This window comes from Amblyomma americanum, chromosome 2 (genome assembly GCF_052857255.1).
Source record: "Amblyomma americanum isolate KBUSLIRL-KWMA chromosome 2, ASM5285725v1, whole genome shotgun sequence".
Classification (NCBI taxonomy): domain Eukaryota; kingdom Metazoa; phylum Arthropoda; class Arachnida; order Ixodida; family Ixodidae; genus Amblyomma; species Amblyomma americanum.
The window spans coordinates 63097502-63111525 of record NC_135498.1 but is presented as its reverse complement, the minus strand read 5'-3'; the positions used below and the strand labels follow the sequence as shown (position 1 = coordinate 63111525).

The 14024-nt window shown below is 47.6% G+C and overlaps 1 long non-coding RNA gene across 1 annotated transcript in view; it reads left to right on the top strand.

Annotated features, from left to right (window-relative positions):
• Positions 1-2802, top strand: part of LOC144118630 (uncharacterized) — a 51521-nt gene extending 48719 nt beyond the window's left edge. Inside the window, exon 3 of the long non-coding RNA XR_013312081.1 lies at positions 2610-2802. This is a non-coding gene — a long non-coding RNA (uncharacterized LOC144118630). The remainder of the gene's footprint in view (positions 1-2609) is intronic.
• The last annotated feature ends 11222 nt before the right edge of the window (positions 2803-14024 follow it).

The window sequence follows — 14024 nt, the reverse complement described above, 5'->3', positions numbered from 1 at the left end:
GGTCGAAAGTACCGGAGCCCTTCACTACGGCGTTCCTCACAGCGTGAGTCGCTTTGGGACGTTAAACCACCATTAAACCATAAAATAAATCTTAGCAGGCGATTACCACACTCGGCGCGGTTCACAATTATGGCTCCCCTCTTCCGATTTTTATGCACTTTCTTTTCTACAGCGAGAGCTGGCCATCGCTCGTCTCCGTGTTTCGAGTCGCAGTAGTAGTGGTATTTTCAATTCCAGTAGAAGTAGTAGTAGTAGTAGTAGTAGCAGTAGTAGTAGTAGTGGTAGTAGTAGTAGTAGTAGTAGTATAGCAGTATTTTTATTAAGTACCAAGCTCCTACTTTTTGTCTTTACGACTGTCCTCTAAACGTAGCCGACACAATTATGTACCTAGGCATTAGGTTTTCCCGAGACCTATCTTATTGCAATTATATTATTGAAGCTGCCTACTCTGCTAACCGCAATCTTGGTTACCTACGCCGTAACCTTGCCTTAGCGCCCCCTAGTGTAAAACTTATCGTTTTTGTTGCACTTGTCAGACCCAAACTAGAGTATGCTCATGCTATATTCGATCCTAATCAAGCTATCTTAACCAATTTGATCGAATGTGTTCAGAATCGTGCGGCTAGATTCGTACTTTTCAATTAATCTTATCACACCATCGTGACTGAACTGAAGTTCCAACTTGATCTTCACCCCTTAGCTTCCCGTCATAAACTAGCCCGCCGTTGCCTTTATCACAGAGTTTTTTATACCTTGCCTCTGGACAACATCTTCATGCGTCCAGCACATCGTTTATTCCGCCACAGCCACGCAAAAGATGTTTATCTCGAGCACGACCACACTACAACATTCCGAAAAGAATATTTCGCATGAACAGCCCAGGACTTGAACGACTTTCCCACCCAGATCGCCTTGTTAACAGAACATCATCAATTCAAGACCGCCATCGAAAATCGCTTGTAAACTCACCTTTAACCTTCATTGCCGTACTCCACGCCTACCCCTCATGTTATACCCCGTAATGGGGCCTTTGAGGTACCAATGAATAAATAAATAAATAAGCAGCAGTAGTTAGTAGTAGTTGTCCTAACCGGTGGTGCGTGTCCATGAGGACGACTCGGAGCGGGGATATTTCAAGGAGGAGGTTAAGACGTGAGCAGAGCAATGCGTAACTGGAAGGTTTTTACCAGCGCAACCACGCGGAGGATATTTACCCTGGAAAGCGGATGGTATCGCGAGAATAACCTCTAACCGGAGGACGGTTACGGTAACAATGAAAGAATATGGCGACAGGGTTATAATGTACAGCCGGTATCTGGTTGCCGCAAGAAGCACCCGCTGTGCAGTTACCCTGGAAGCAGGAGGAGAGTTCTGATAAAGGAGGAGGATGTGGCCAGAGGGACGAAGTTTTCAACTGGAGAATTTTTTCCGTGAAAGGAGAAGCGTATGGCGAGAACATAGGAGAGTTTTATAGGAGGGTAATTGTCGTGGAAGGAAGAAGGTATAGCGAGAGCCTAGAGTGCAAGCGTAGGGAGGTTGCCACATACACCACCCGATCGGTAGTTACCCTGCACCGAGGAGGAAGAGAGGTACCGTGGAAGGAAGTTGGTATGGCAAGGGAGTAGGAATGCGTAACTGGAGGATCGTTACCACGGCAACCATTGGTTATCATGGAAGGAATAGGGAGGGTATTGCGAGAACGGAATGCCAACTTTCGGCCAAAGAGCGCGAACGCACAAAGTATGTTTTTACTGCACTAGATGACGTCGTAGACTCATCTTCTTAGCGTTTCAACTAAGAGATGCTGAGCTCATGTCCAGCAAAAAGCTTGTACCCTCCGTGCCACTGTTAGACACCCGGTGGCACTGAAGATCGAACCCCGCTCCTCCAGCATACGAGGAGAATGCTCGAACAGCTACATCAGTACTGCTGTACAGTCCACGGAATATCAAACCTTTTTCTTGTATTCCTCTTCTAAGGCCACAAATCCCGAACTCCATGACAAGTACCTTCCGTAAAACGTCCGCAGCATCAGCTCAAATATCTTATTCGCGTTAATATACGCTTTTTTAGTCTCGACTCTGTTTCTTCACTGTTGCAAATATTTTTAAAAGCACAACACAAGGCAGGAGAGCACAGCACCGGTGCACTTTCATCAGCGCGCCAGTTCAGTGCAGATATTGTGTTGAAAATTTTTTCATGCCGAAGCTTATACAATAAACTCCAAAGATAAGTACTGCACTCAACTTGCTATTGAGAAGGAGGACATTTTTTATTGTTAGAAAGCTCTCTCTGCTTGCACGCATAAATTTCTTCCCCGTCTGCATTCACGACTGTTCAGGGTACTAAAAGGCCCCCATGAAATATGCTGGGAAATCCCACCCTCACCACTTTGTTAGCTGAGTGTAAAGTTTGTAGGATAAGAACGATATTGCAGGATTATGCAGTCAAAAAATGTTAAAAAATAAGTTCATGACCAAAAAAAAGTTCCTCTATACACTTCATCCTGCTTCTGATGTGAATGAATCTTCTCTATTTTCATAGCAAGCTTTTATAGCAATTGAATTGCTGATGAGTTTCACACCTACAGTGCCCTATTTTTCTTTCAGATGATTTTAGCTTTCGGGGAGGTTACCAAAATATACGAAGGTACACCTCTGTGTGGACGGTGCAAAAATAAACTGTGCACAAGTTTAGAATGGCCGGGACTTAAAGATTCGGGACAGAATGAAGTGTGACATATAAATAAGTTAGGAACATATCTTCCACTGAGATGCAAATAAATGGAAGTTTTACAACAAAGCTGCTGTATATCTCACTCAATCTTTGTTATCAGACTATTCATGAATTTACATGTGGAAACCTAATTTTAAATGCAAACTCCGGTGTAAAAAAAGCGCTGAACTAAACCTTTCTGCTGTTCACGAGGAGCAGCTTTAGTAGATGGCCCCAACTTGCCCTAGAGATAGGCCAGTTTCTTATGGAGAGTTCTCGCTTGGACTTGCCGAAAGTAGTTGTGTTATGTGGAGGAATATTGTGACGAATAAGAAGCTGTCAGTGGCGCCGGACGGAGCGTTCGCGCTAGCCCAGTGGCCATTAAAATCATCTCTTTGCCATCGCTCATCGCGCCTCATTCCTCGTCTGGCCATCACGTAGCAATGTGATTGTATGAGTGTTATCGGGCTGCCATTCCTAATAGTTAACGGCTTGGCTACTCACACATGTTGTTCCGAGTGTACGTTGATCTGGGGGATAAAACGTATTTCGGCCTTCCGTAAACGAAGCCGATTGCTCTACTATTAGCCTCTGTTTGGAGACCATAATTAGAGGTGTGAATAAGCAGGAATTTCACTTTTAGCTGTTTCCAGCCAGCGGGTAATAATACTGACTGTTGTATCGATAGGAAAAATTTGACAAAAAAATTCTCGCGACCTCACCATGCGTTTGTGCCGGCTCAAATTTCGTACAGAGATTGAATTTAATAGTCAGCTTTGTTTTACACTACATTTAGGTCGATGATACATGCCCAATTTTGTCAGAATTACTTGGTATTCCGCATCGTCTGCTCCGACGGCGAACTAAAACTCGAAAGGCTTCGCAGCAATGGTGCCCTGGAGCCACCTCGCATCCAACGGAGAAACGAGCCCTCTACCGAGAACGGGCCGAGAGGACGCTCTTGGCAGCGTTACCAATGTTCAGAAATCTTGGGGTGCACGATATTGCCGCAATTTCAGCCCGTTCGGTTTCCGTCTATCGCAGTAAAGGGCTTAAATCTGTTTCGCGTCGTATGGTTTCGTCTTTGTCACGTACGGTAGCTGTGCTCAGTGGGTGAATGATTTATCCTTGCTTGGTATTCTCTGGTGCGAAGCAGTGGAATATATCACCAAAAATGCGGTCGTACAGCGTTTAAGGGAGGGCTATGGCCGTGACTTAGCTGGGCGAGCCCAACTCCCTTCTCTTCGTATGAAGCAGATCAGAGGCACATGCCATCGTCGACCGCCCCAGCGCTCGTGTCTGCAAAGGTTGGCTAAGAAGTTTAAAAGTACGGGCACCGTAGCAAGGACACGCAAATTCGATGCCGGATGCCCGGGAGCCCAGACAATGAGCTGAAGCGTTGCCATCTTTGACAAGAGTTAAGTGGCGGCTGTAAAGAAAAGGGCGGCATTTATGAACTGCCCGAAAAACGACGTGACATTCTTGCTCAGGGATGGTGCAGTTAGGTTCTGCATGTGTCGCAGAGCGGCTTGCGAATGCATTTTTTTCCTCGCGAGAAAAACACTTTCGCATTGCTCTGACCAGATGAAGGCACTGCAAGCAATGCGAAGTTGATGCAGTGGCGCGGCAATGTAGGAAAATTTCAGGCAAACCGACAAATATAGCAGCACAGGCCAAGGAAACTGCGCGGTTATTTAGGCCGCTTGGAACAAGCAAAGTTGAGGATAGTGGCAAGCTTGTCAGGGTAGGGTCGAATGCCGTTTCGGCTGAGAAGGTCGCTCAGAATCTTGATGTCCTTCCTGAAAGAATTACATTTTATTGTATTGCGTTGAAGGCCAGCAGAAGCAAGCCAGGTGAGCAGTTCTTTGAGGTTGTGTAAGTGGTCACGAAAAGTCGACGATAAGATAACAATGTCGTCTAGGATGCATACGCAGGCTTTCTACTTCAGGCCACGGGGACTGTGTCAACCATGCGTTCAAAAGTAGCGGCCGCATTACCGAGTCCAAGGGGCGTTGCCGTTCCGGTTTTTTCTGGTATGCTTCATGCATGGGAATCTGCCAGTAACCGGTAAAAAGATTTAGGGTGGAGAAGCACTGAGCTCCGTGGAGATCCGAGGGAGTCATCAGTCTGGGGTATAGGGTAAACTCTTTGCGAGTGAGTTTGTAGAGGGCGCGGTTATCAACACAAAACCTCACTTACCCATCTTTTTCTTTAGCAAGACCACCGGGGAGGACCAAGGACTGGTTGAGTGTCGAATAACGTCGTGGCGAATTTTGGTCCTCTACGACTTTCCGTTCGAATAAAGAATGATGGTATGGGCGACGGTTAGCTAATAGGCACCTTCGGTGACAATGCGGTGCTCGAGAACAGAAGTCTTTCCTAACGTAGCAGATGTACATCATAAAAGCCTTAGCGCTTGCGGAGCAAGTCCTGTAACCCTCTGCGCTGCGCAGCAGGAAGGTGCAAATTCATGGCGCTGGAGAAGAGAGAAGGAGAAACGTCCGCTGAAGGGGCGGCTGGGAGGAGGGAGCTGTAAGCACCGCAAGGATAGACCGGATTAATGTCTAACACGCTTGAAAAAAGGTCCCTTTCGACAGCACAAATGGTTCACGGGAGTTTTTCAAGGCAGCGACGACGGCCGAAGGGTTTCGAAAATAACACTAGAGGTGGAAGGCAAGTCCACAGTTTAAGTGCCGATCAGAAGGCGTGAGCAGCACATCCTTATTAACAATAGCATCAGAAGTAAGCGTGATGAGTTCCTGCCACCCAGCGGGCAAAACCGAACCGGCACCGGCAATGAGGCGATGCCATGCATCGGGGCCATCGGTTACTTGCCCATATCAACAATGCCGTCGCGTTAAGAAATAAAAGCGCGTGCGGAAGACAAGCAACCCCAGCCAATTATTCAGAAATGAGCGCAATGAGACACGAAATTAAATTGCACATGGCGACGGTCCCAAACTTTCCAAACGAAACCCGCACAGTTTCTTTGCAAATGGGCGAAAGGTGACGTTGTTAGCACGACGCAGGGTGGGACCATCGCACGGCGTTCTCACCTTTCATAGGCGGAAACACAGTCTAATAATAATACGTTGGTAGTTGGGAAAAAATGGCGCAGTACCTGTCACAGATCACGGCGTACACCTGAACCCAGACGTAAGGAAAGGGATAAAGGAAGGACTTGGAGGAGAAAGGAAAAAAAAGGTGCCGTAGTGAAAATGAAGATTGTTTTGGGGGAAAGGAAATTTCGCAGTAGCCGTCTCACATGTCCCAGTGCACACCCGAACCGCGCCGTTAGAGAAGGGGTAAAGAAGGATGTGAAACAAGGAAAAAAGAAAGAGGCAAAGAAGAAGAAGAAAGACTTAAGAGGTGCCGTAGTGGAGGGCTTCAGAATAATTTCGACCACCTGGGGATCGTCAACGTGCACTGGCATTTCACAGCATACGGACGCGTTTTTGCACATCGCCTCTATCGAAACGCAGCCGCTGCGGTCGGGTTCGAACCCCGGGCACACTGGCTCTGTTGACGAGCGCCTTAAGCACTGAGCCACAACCGCGAGTACAAGCCAGTATGAATTACAGAAGCAGGAGCGCCCGTGTCAATCAAAGCCTCCATTCGTAAACTTTCAACCAACTGTTTAGTCTTAATTGACGGGCGTTCGGAGGAATTTTTCAGTGTCCGATGCTTGCAGTTTGCCCCCCAAAATACTTCACCATTTAGGTTTCCGAGCGGAGGTTAGCCGCCGGAGATGTCGGCCGCAGCGGCGAGGAAAGGTGGCGGTACGGCGAAGAGGATCGGCCTCTGGTGGGCCTATAACTACGAGGCGCAGCGAAACTGTTGCTAGGCGAAGAAGACGCGAAGAATCAGTGAATGAGCGAAGTTGATAGGAAGGAGAACTAAGAATGTAAGCGGTTTCGAACGCTTCATAGCTGCGACGTTCGCATTGGAGGCTCCGACGAACGTCGCAGCTATGAAGCGTTAGCGACGCCGACGATTTGATAGAGGCGAAACGCAAAGACGCCCGTGTGCTGTGCGATGTCAGTGCACGTTAAAGATCCCCAGGGGGAATGCCAGGTGGCCACCGGAGTGAGAAAACGTGTGTTGCGTCGGCTGCGGAATTTTCCAATCTTTTGTGCAGTTTTTCGAGGAGCCATGATCTGAAAGCTGTTGCAATCTGTTCGTGAAGCTGCTCCACATCATTTTAAATCATGTCTCGGGACTTTCGAGTACGAATTTTGCATGAAATTTTCGAGTATTGCTCCGAATGCGGGGCGGACGCCTTGCGTGGCCTTGCGCCAGGCATAGCTCGACCACGCAACGCTTTTGCCTAGCCCAGACCTAAACTCCCTACTCGTTCGCTGCCGTTGCCTCTCTCGACGTCGAGCCTGCCTGCAACAGCAGGGTTTACCAAGTCGAAGGAGAAGACATCACGCCCGAAGAGTTTGCTACGATTCGAGATGAGCCCGGGCATTAACGGTCCGCAAGCTAGCGCACCCAGCTTCTTTTTCGTCCAAACAAGCCGTCCCTGCCACGTTCTCGCTGCTCAAGTCTTCGCAACCGGCTGGCCTCGCCACACCGGCCCAGCCCCAAAAAGGCAAGTCGTCTTCGCCCACTCTACCTAAGCTCAAGCGCCAGGCTCCGCTACCGAAAATGCCTACCCTAGATCTGAAAGTTAAAATCCGACCCAACGGAGGCCTAGGCCTTCACAAGCACAACGAGGGCTTCCTCCTCTTCCTTCTGTGCGCCATATTGAAACTCCCCGTGGAAGCGGTACGTCAACAAGACGTCATCCGTATAAAAACCCTCGACAACTCGTTCACAGTGAGTACGCTCTCGGAAGAGCGCGCGGTGCGCTACGTGCAGATCACCCCCCTACTCGTCGCAGACACGACGTATCCGGTGAAAGGCTATATAACCCAACCTGACAACGCCATCCTAGGCGTACTCGACAACGCATTCTATGACCAGCAGGCAGAAGAGATCGTCTACGACCTCAAAACCTACAGCAAGAGCGATTCTATACCATTTCGGACGCGAGGCAACTGGGCAAGACCAAGTCAATCCTCCACCAAGTTAATCAAAATTCTCAGGTGCTCAGGTTGCTTCAATTGCTGCCGTAATTGTGCAAGAATTAAAACCGTTTTCGTTGAAAAGAAGCCTGGTAAATTTCAGGGAGAGAGTCATGGCACTTGCTTGCTTTGCAGTTGTGGTTTCTGTGTTGTTCAACTGATGCTGCCTTCCTAGGAAGTAAACTGGCCTGCAGAGAACAAGAAGCCGTCATTTTGAGAGAAAAAAAAAGGGAGCTGCAGAGACTTCCTGAAGAAACTGAGTACCAGCATCAGTGAAGCACATGGTGAACACCATCCGACCCAGTTATCCCTCTGAACAATGATTGTTGACCTTTGTCCATCGGGACCTCGGACGCCGCCGGAGAAGCTGTTACGTTTCGAAATATCCCGAGCCTCGGGACAGTGGATTTAGGACGGACATCCGCTGGTCTGGCCAAACTGCTCCAAGCTGCTTCCTCGTGTTCCCGGCGCACGTATGTTTTCAATTGTGTGCATCGGGAGAGCGGCGCCGAGAGGGTCGTGCGCTAAGTGGCAAAGCCCATTACAACCAGTTGCCGGAGGCGGCGAGACTGTGCCGGGGTGTCGTGTTGGGTGGCCGTGCCCGGCGGCGGACGCGGCTGCTGTTGTTTACAGCGAGCCCCACCACCTGTGTACCAGCCGTACTGAAGACGCCTCCTCTTCCATTGTGCGGAACTCTGTTCGCAAGTGCTGCCTCGACTTGTGCGTTGTTTTCGCCCCTTCCACCTGGGTCGCCTTTCGTGTTTGTCATGGCTGCTGCAGGAACGGCCAGGCGCCGGAAGTGGCGAGGGTGTGTCGTGGTCGTCTCGGTGGGTGGTTCCCGAAGAAAGTGCACGTGACCCAAAAGGGTAGTGATTGGACGCTTTTCATTAAACCAAGTTCCCTGACTAGGGACCTGGGGACACGGGACCCTTTAAAACGAGCCGCAGTGCTCATTGTGGGACCGAAATCACGTCGATCACCATGTAAATAAATCTCTGTTAGTTTTCTCTATTGCTCGACTTGTCTCTGAATCGTCGTCAAACGCGATGCCCGAGTGCCTGCTGCCCGACTTCTGACGATCGGCTCTTCGCTACCCGTTGGGTCCGCTAACGGAGCAGACACAACGCAACAATACCCACCCTTTGCAGTATAGCGGGAAATGAGAGCGCTGATGCGGAAGCTAAGCTGGCTCATACTGATCGGGCTTCCATCCAAGTCTCGTTCTCAAGACGTGACGCAGCAGCCTTACTGGCTCGTTCAATGCCGGCTGCGTTGCAACAGCATTGGAACTAGGTGAACCCCCAACAGGACTGCATCTCTCGACTTCATGATGGTTTGCGACTTCACCTACCATCAAATATTACGACGTCAAGGAACTCTGCTCTATCGGTTGCGGCTTGGTTCAGCGTACACAAAAAGCTACCTGCACAAGATTGGACACGAACTGCTTCACCTGCAGCCATACAGAGACAAGCCATCACATTATTTGCGAGTGCCTTCACAACACTGATGCTAGGAGGGCCTTGGAAAACACTCTCAGACAGTTGGACGGACGCCCTCTCTCTGAGGAAACTATACCTATAAGCACCAGGGCGAGCCTCACTGGCGGCAGTTATGCAATAAAGGTGTTCTCAGCTTTTTCTCTGAAGCAGGCCTCGATTCTCGTCTCCGACACTAGCGTGTGTTGAGTGCGCCTGCACGGTGTGCAGCGCACGCTGTGAGTGCACACCTGTTTGTGCGGGGATGTGAGAGTGCGCAGAGTCCTTTCCTGCAACCGCGCGCGGTGTGTGTGTGCACGGCGTGCATGTGTGTGCGTGTGTGCAAGACATATGCTGCATGAGGGAGACATGCGCTTCACATGGTACATGTAGTCACGCGAAATGAGTGATACCCAGTGTGTGCATAGTCTCCTCAAACCCAAACCAAAACCATTATGATATCATGGCCCTCCATTCGCATCCTAACTCTTCTGTTACTTTCCTTCTCTCCTTCCCCAGTGCGGAGTTGCAGACAAGGGTCATCTTACAGCAGGTCAATCTCTCCACCTTTCTTCTCATTAAATACTTTCTCTCTCTGTAACTAGGCCACACTTCGAAGCTTCAATATATTTACCCAGCTTGAACGAAACTGGATTTTACTGAGTGAAGGCAGGTTGTACGAAAACTCATTACTGATTTCAAAGGCAAAGGGTAATAAGGAAGTAATCAATTACTCATGTCCACTCAAGCGTAGACATATAGCTAAAGCTGAAAGCTATGTAGCTTCCACAGAAACTTTGAAGTGAAAGAAAATTTCGTCCTGGCCCGGGGGGCTATACCCGGCACTATCGCCTACCGGGACACTTATCTACTAACTCAGCAAACCGGGGCAGTAGCATGGTCAGGCGAGAGCGAATTGAAGGATAACTCGAAGTGGGAGCGGCGTAGGTTTAATAGTTAATTGCCTCAAGGTTGAGTTGATTTGTAATATGGGTGTAATTACTCACATTCATCCAAGTACCGCCATATGGCCACAAAACAACTGCTAAATTCGCTCTTACCCTTACATATGCTGGCGGTCCCGGGTAGTTCTGTTCATGCAGCGACTGCTGTAGCGAGATGGTGCTTGTGAGGTTGCTGCTCGAACTAGAAATAATTTTAATGCGCTAGCATCACTGCCTGTGGTGACCGGTTTCGGCGAAGTGCGTGGTCCTTATGCGCAAGAAAATAGAAGAAAAAGCCCTGAAAGAAAACTTCCATGGGTCAAATTTGAACCCAGAAATTTCTCGTGGGAAGCCAGTACGGAACCTCATAGCCACGAAGAGTGGCGCGTTATGCGGTACACAGAGCTGAACATAGTCTGTGCTGCAATACACCACGAAGCACAACAATAAAAATAAACACCAACAAAGGAATTATGACGCCGTGTGAAGGAGACGCTGGTGGTAGTGGAGGCAGTGATTAAGCAGTAGTTAAGAGTGAAGAAATGAAAGTGTTTACAATGGCCAACAAAATGTGTTTGCAGTGGTTACAAAAAGAACAAAGAAGTCGGTAGCGCGGTCAGCTGTTTGATAGCGTATTCAAACCTTGCTCTTTCAGAACATCACCTGTCATCTTTGTTCTTCAACTTCGACGATTTTGTGGAAGCTGATAGCTTTTTTTGCAGCCATAAGGCTGTATTTGGGTGAATGCGGATGAGTAATTATTTAGTTGTTCAGAATACCTTAGAGCGCTTTGAAAGTCATCTCAGTAAACAATCACTTTATGCACTGATTTCATTGCGCTTGTTCTGAGGGCTGTCGCCCAGGACACCTACCGTATGGCCAATGTCAACTTTGAGATTCCTCCTCCAGCAGTCAAGTCTCCAAAGACGCAGTAAAAGTGTAAATCACTGACTCCCGATAGCGAATTCCACCTTGGCGGATTCCCCTAAGCATAAGGGCCAAAAGGCATAGGCTACCATATATAGAAGCTTCCCTTGAGGTCTTTAAATACAGAGCAAATAAGTATTTGTAAAATGCAATGGTAATTTTATTTAGCACCAAAGTCATATGTGCTTCTTCTGTCAAAAGCAAGACTAAAAAATAGTTTAAGCGTTGAATTATGAAGGCATAAAACCAAAAATGCATGCAAAGAAATAAGAAATCAAATATAATGTACAGCACCTGACATGGTGAGAATCAAATGTAACATAATGTCGCAATCTAGATTTAACAGAACATTCCGTTTCATTAAAGGACCTCCTCCTCCTCCTAGATATAAACAGCTGGTAGTTTCAATACCAAAAAAAAAATTCTGGTATAATTTCCGCCGCGCCTTCACCAACACACCAAAGAAATGCATTCACATTTTCTGGTGTTTTCCTGTCATGAATTTACATGAATAATTTGCAGTAAACTATCAACTTATGCACTGGTTTCATTGCTCTTGTCTTGAGGGTCGTTGCTCACGATAGCTACCACCTGGCAAATAACTTTGAAATATCTCCTCCACTGGCCAAGCCTTTTTCACAGTTAAGTCTCCAAAGACGTAGTAAAGGTTTAGGGCACTTGTGCCCCACTGCAGATGATTTTTTCGGCATGAGCCGGCGCGCAATGGAGGAATGCGACGGGGAGCACCTGGAACATTTCCTGGTAAAAATTTTAGTCTAAGACACAAAATTATTCAAACACTCCACTCTGTGTTCATGAGTGCGTTTGTATCCGCCTCGTTTAGAGGCATATAAAACTTATAGGCTCATGGAAAATGTAAGTTCTCACATGACATCGAAGTGCTAGTTTCCACGGAACATTATTCGGTCGTCTGTTTCCAAAGCGCTGCGGAGGAGTTCACCCGAATGGTTCGTGTGGCATCCAGTACTGAAGCAGCAGTACGTTGTACAAGGCCGTGTACGATTAATCCTTCACTCAACGCAGCTAGAGAGAGGCGTTCAGAGCACCATTCGAGCTGTGTGCGCAGCTCAAAAAACTGAGATTGGTTCCCAGTCTACGAGGACACCCTGAAGCGCTCCTTAAGGATATTTTTGATTTTTCCTGGGCTTGAAATAGCTGTATTGGGCACGGCGACTCGCAGCGCAAGGGTGTAGATAGCCATGAAGTTTGTGAAGTGTATCAGTTAAGTACCTGCAAAAAAAGAGGCCTTGAGGTGCTCAACACAGCGGCTGGAAGCGTCAAAGAGAAAGAGCAGTGTGGAGGCAATATGTGTGATGTCTGCCTTAGAGCTTTGATTGTATCTCGGACAGTCGAGCTACACGTGCCTGGCGCGTTTCAATGCGAGTCAGCAGAAGTGTCTGGCAGCGCCAGACATGCTATCTCATTAAAGGTGTTTGTAAATGGTTATCCGCTTCCAAACGTCTAGATACTCACTTACAATATGTGCTCTTTGAGGGTGAAGACCAGAAGTTCAAATATTCTGTTTCATTTATCGCAGCAAAAAAAGCACTTGCGGTGAAGGTTACATGGAGCCAGGGTGCAGCAGTAAACAACACTTTGCTAGGAAGCGTGAATTTTGTCCAACAGCCAGAGCAGGCATTCATTCGAGTTTGGAAAGGTGATAATTTTTAGAAAAGCGAGGCTGGACCTGTAGCAGTTTTATGACTACGAGAGGATGACATGGCGTCCGTCCTTCCTGTGACGCCGTGGTTCAAAGAATCCCATATAACCATTCGAAAGAGCGAGCTTTCTCTTCATTTGTCTGGTCCTAATCTTGCACTGTTTTTCTGCTCTCATCGCGGTGCACCGTCTGTTCCCTCATGACCATGCCTGTTTCCTGTGCCTGTTTCTATGCCCTTTTCTATCCCGGCTGTACACAATATTATTGTCTGTTTCAGCGCTTACTCAATACCTAGTAAACGACTGTTGCAAGATACAGGCACAGCAAATGATGTTTAATACATGTTACATTCCTGCCGCTCGTGCGTCAAAGCTCGAGCGGCATCGCGCGCATCTGCTAGGTTTGCCAAATATTTTCGCATGATTATAAATATACATCCATTATGTTTGATGACATCTGCTTTTCTGTGAAAAGAAGAAAGTACATCTTTTTCTGTATAAGGCGCCAGCTTGACAGTCGAGATAGTGATACATCATAATGAAATGCGTATTTTCTTCAAAGACGAGCTGCGCATACTGGATTCTATTCGAAGCATTCTTATGCTATCCTCAAAGCTTGCTTTTCATATGTTACTGAGCCAACATTGTAGAAGGAATGAAAGGTAAAAAAAATCCGTCCTGTGAGCGGAACGTTCCCTCTTTTGGTTGCTTTGGCTACAACTGTTGTGCCACTGAAAGTGAACATACCATGCTAGTACTTCCACAAGAGAAACGTAATACGCAAAAAGAACCACTTTTACTCATTTGCGGTTGGCATGACTGGCGGTGATGATGCAGGCCTGCATTAAGCGCAGACTAGCATAAAGCCTCCATTAAGATACTGTCACTCACTGATAATGCTTCAGGAAACTGCACTTGCTGAATCAATGACATTATCAGGAAACTCCTAATAGTGCTTGAAGAAAACATGGTTTATAGGTACATTAATACCGGCCGCAACAAACATTGAAGAAGGCTCAGTACACGCGAAACCATTTTTCTTTAGTAACGTGTGCCAGTCATAAACTCCAGCTTTTCGTCGCCATTCCAGTCTCGTAAGATATTACCATTGGGTTACCCCGTTAGCCGCACCACTGCATGAGACTATCTCGTCCAAACTCAAGTAGTAATTATAAGTAGAAATCAACTCATGACGCTGTTTGCTTTGTCAC